General features: G+C 35.4%; 1 pseudogene; it reads right to left on the minus strand.

Moving 5' to 3' along the window:
• Positions 1-2649: 2649 nt before the first annotated feature.
• On the minus strand, positions 2650-3610 carry LOC101435007 (olfactory receptor 4F3/4F16/4F29-like; annotated as a pseudogene).
• Positions 3611-4167: the final 557 nt, after the last annotated feature.

The raw sequence follows: 4167 nt of genomic DNA on the forward strand, positions 1-4167 counted from the left end.
GCATGCATGCTGCATTTTCCCTATTTGAGACAACTTACAGTTTAACAGAGTGAAGTGGGAATTGGTGTCACTGGGCCCTTTAAGGATATTAAATTTATATTTAGAAATTTAAATTATTTTTTTAATCAAGTTATTTTAAAGGAAAGAGGATAAAATTATTGGTGTTTGGGATTATTTTCAACAGTATAACAGGCCTAGTTCATACATTTTGGCCACATCTAAGCATGTACACACTTGCTGTTTGTATCTATCATAAATGCATGCAGCTAATGTTAAAAGGAAGTTATTGGAATGAAATGGGCATTACTTATGCAATAATACTAGTGCAAATCAACATATCAGCATACAATGAACACGATTAGAAAAGCTTTATTTAGCAAAAAAAGAAAAAGTAAATTCATTAAATCAAGTGTGTAGGAAAGAGATAAGAATCTAGAATATGTTCAATACAAACAAGTTCCACTTTCTTCCACCACTTAGTCTCTCTCTTGTTCTGATTAACATTTTTATTTGTATTCTATTTTGTACCATAAATTGCCTATACATCCTCCCAACTTTAAAAAAAAAAACTCCTGTCTGTAGAAAAACAAATAAATAATGGCTTTTGATACATTTTTCATTAAATGATATGGAAATGCTCAGTGGCTCTGTGGTTGATTCAATTATCTTGTCCTAGATGTAGACTGAGAGAAAGGCAGAAGGAAAATGCACTGGGAGGAGCAACTTTTCCCTATATAGGCACACAAAAACAATCAGAACTTTGGGAATTCTGCTAGGGCCTATAGAACATTATTTAATCATAGAAGAGAAAAGTCAGTGAAATTTCCAATTAGCAAACACAACTACTTCAAAACAAATGATGGGGAGGATTAGTATAAGGCTTGGCTAGTGAACTTTATAGATACATTTTCCAAATAGCCAACCAAGATTTCAGAAAAAAGAAATAATAAATTAAGACACTGTAAAGAAAAAGAAAAAGCAAGTAAATTACCATGTGGGATAAAATTAAGGGTAAAATAAGGATTGGGTATAAGACAAGAGAAATGTTGATAAATTGGTTAAGATATATAGAGTTTGTATAAAGTACAGAGTCTTTCACAATACATCTCTTTCTGATAATGACCCTTGGTGTTCTTTGTTGAGAAGGTGTATTCATCTGCCAAAGGGATGCCAATGCAAAGTACCAGAAATCTGTTGGCTTTTTTAAAGGATATTTACTTGGGATAAAAGATTACAGTTTAAAGGCCCTAAAGTACTCAACTCAAGCTTGCTTTCTCACCAAAGTCAGTTGCCACGTGTTGAAGCAAGATGGTCACTGATCTCTGGGGGGGTTCAGTCTTCCCTTCTGGGCTATCTCTTTCTTAGCTGAAGGCTGGCATAAGGCTCATTTCTTTCCAGGCCTTCTTTATCATTCTCAGCTTTAATGTTCTCTTCCCTATGTCAGCTGCAAACTCTCAGGTGAATGGCTCATCTCTCCTCAGGGCCCCAGGATAAAAAATGACAGCGCTCTCTCTTCCTGTGTGCCTTCTTGAGTGAGTGACCACAAAGGGGGCAGGGACTCAACCTGAGTTATGCCTTACTGACATATCCCAATCAGAAGCCCTATATTGATTTTATCAAGTAAACTTAATTAGATGCTCCTCACTGAATTTAATCAAAGGGTATCATGCCCAGAAGAACAGATTAGTTTAGAAATATAATCTTTCTCTTTTTGGGTTTCAAAAAAATAATCTCAAACCATCACAAATGGGTATGAATTATAATTTCTAAATATATTGATGCAAATCCCTAATTATTATAGATGGGATATAGTCATATAAAACACCTCTGAACTAAAACTCAGCCACTCCAAATGACTGAAATTATACAAATATAACAGATTATCTTACATCAGCAGAAGGAAGGGGAAGAACCTGGTTATCTAGTTACACATTTAAATTAAGACTGTTCCTAGAAGAATGTAGAGGATCGATAAACAGAAACACAGTACAGACAAGGTTCAAAAGGTAAACCTTGTGAGGACCAGAAAGCACTGTCCAGGCAAAAACGATTCTATTTACCCTCTTGTAACAGCAGACATATCCTAGTGTGGATATATAAGCATTAATCACCAACCAAAACATGATATCATTAAATATTCAAAAATCACAGCTAATTCCTCTTCCTTTGATCCCCTGCTCATTAATGTTCTCATCTTCCTTTGAATTCCCAGAGGCTTCCATATAAAAAAGAATAAATCACACCATGCTGAGATACAGGCTACTTGACAAATTTTTTGTGTGTTAGGGCAATTTAAAACTGATGATAGATACATATATTCCCAATACAGTATCCATTTATTGGGTCAAATATTTTCTTATATAGCCCAATCTGTGAATATGAAGAGTCACAGTTTGAAACCTAGACCACGGTAAATGCACAAAAGTAATGTTATTTGAGAAAAAAACAATTGGCCTTCTCCCGGAGGTACATTTCATTGTACCACTTGCTTCCTTCAACCATAGGCAGCAAAACAATATATAATATAATATTTTAAAAGAACCATGTTAAGTAAATAATAAGAAAGTACATAGAAACTCAAGATATTGAAACAATATAAACTTAATGTGACTATATGTCAATAAAAGAAACTCTTAAGACTTTCCACATTTAAGAAACCTTTCCATAAATAATAAGTTGGTTGCCTACTCTCCTCATCACCATCTTCATGTCTGTTCCTGAATGTAGAGATGACTGGATTCAGAAAAGGAGTGAGAACTACATCAGAAACAGCAAGTAATTTGTCTATATGTGATGAACAGGGAGGCTGGGTATAAATAAAGATACAAGGGCCAAAAAACAAAATAACCATCACAATGTGAGATGACAAAGTGGAAAGACCATTGGATAAGCCATCTGAAGAGTGTTTCTGAACTCTTCAAAATGTAGGAAATGATCAAAAATGTAGGAAACGATCAAAAAATGTAGGAAATGATCAAGATGATGAATGATCCCAGAGATATAAACCCACTGTTGACCCTAAATATGAATTGCAGCCTGTAGGTGTTGTCTATGCAGGTAAGGTTAGTTAACTGAGGTAGGTCACAGTAAAAGTTGTCCAACACATTAGGGTCTCAGAACGGCAATTTTATAATTGGCTTCCAGAGTGGATCACAGCAATTATTCATGCAGCAAACAGAAGAAAAACACACATTTTTTGGCTCATAACAGTAAAATAGTGAAGAGGCTTACAAATGGCAATATATCTGTTAAAGGTCATATATATAAGCAGCACCATCTCCACACTACCAGTAGTATGAATGAAGAAGATCTGAGTGATGCAGCTTCCAAAGGAGATGACTTAGTGCTTTCTGAAAAGGTCATAAATCAACTTGGGGATAAGGACAGAAGAAACACTCAGGTCAATGAAGGGGAGATTGGACAAAAGAAAGTATACTGGGGAGTGTAAATGAGGGTCAGCAGCCACTGTGAGCACACTGAGAGAGTTTGCCAGCATGCTTGCCATGTAAAATATGGAGGAGTACACAAAGAAGAGAATTTGGATCTCCCAGATATTGGAGAGCCCCAAAAACACAAACTCTGACACCATGGAGTGATTTGCTCCATCCATTGATTTATCAGATGGAGTGCCTCCACTGTTACCACATAAAAGAAAATAAAAAGAAAACTAAAATAAGAATGGTAATAATATCCGAGAATTATGATTAATTATTCAAGGACATTCACTCTACAAAATTATATATCCCCCAATTCAGAAAAGGGCCCTATATTCATAAAATAACAAATTTCTCCCATGATCACCTGAATCAGATGAGTCACTTCCACATGTAATTTTCCAGTCACCATGGCCTCTCAGAATTATTTTCAACCTATAAACAGGATAAGATAGCAAATATGAAAACATAGTAGATGTGCATGACACATATTGAGAAGATCAGGGAAGGTAGTGCATTATATAACAGATAAGAAAAGAACAGTTGGAGAAGGCCTTATTTCCCAGAACTCATAGGTTCTGTTCTTGACTTGCTCACGGAATATTCTTCAGTCATTCAAGTTGTCTCTCCACCTAACCTTGCATCATTTCATGCACATAATATGACGTTTATAGTCATTCTCAAATCGCTACAAAACATTTACATTAACAATTCACCCAAAGCCCACAAAGCA

Source organism: Dasypus novemcinctus, chromosome 3 (genome assembly GCF_030445035.2).
Source record: "Dasypus novemcinctus isolate mDasNov1 chromosome 3, mDasNov1.1.hap2, whole genome shotgun sequence".
Classification (NCBI taxonomy): Eukaryota; Metazoa; Chordata; class Mammalia; order Cingulata; family Dasypodidae; genus Dasypus; species Dasypus novemcinctus.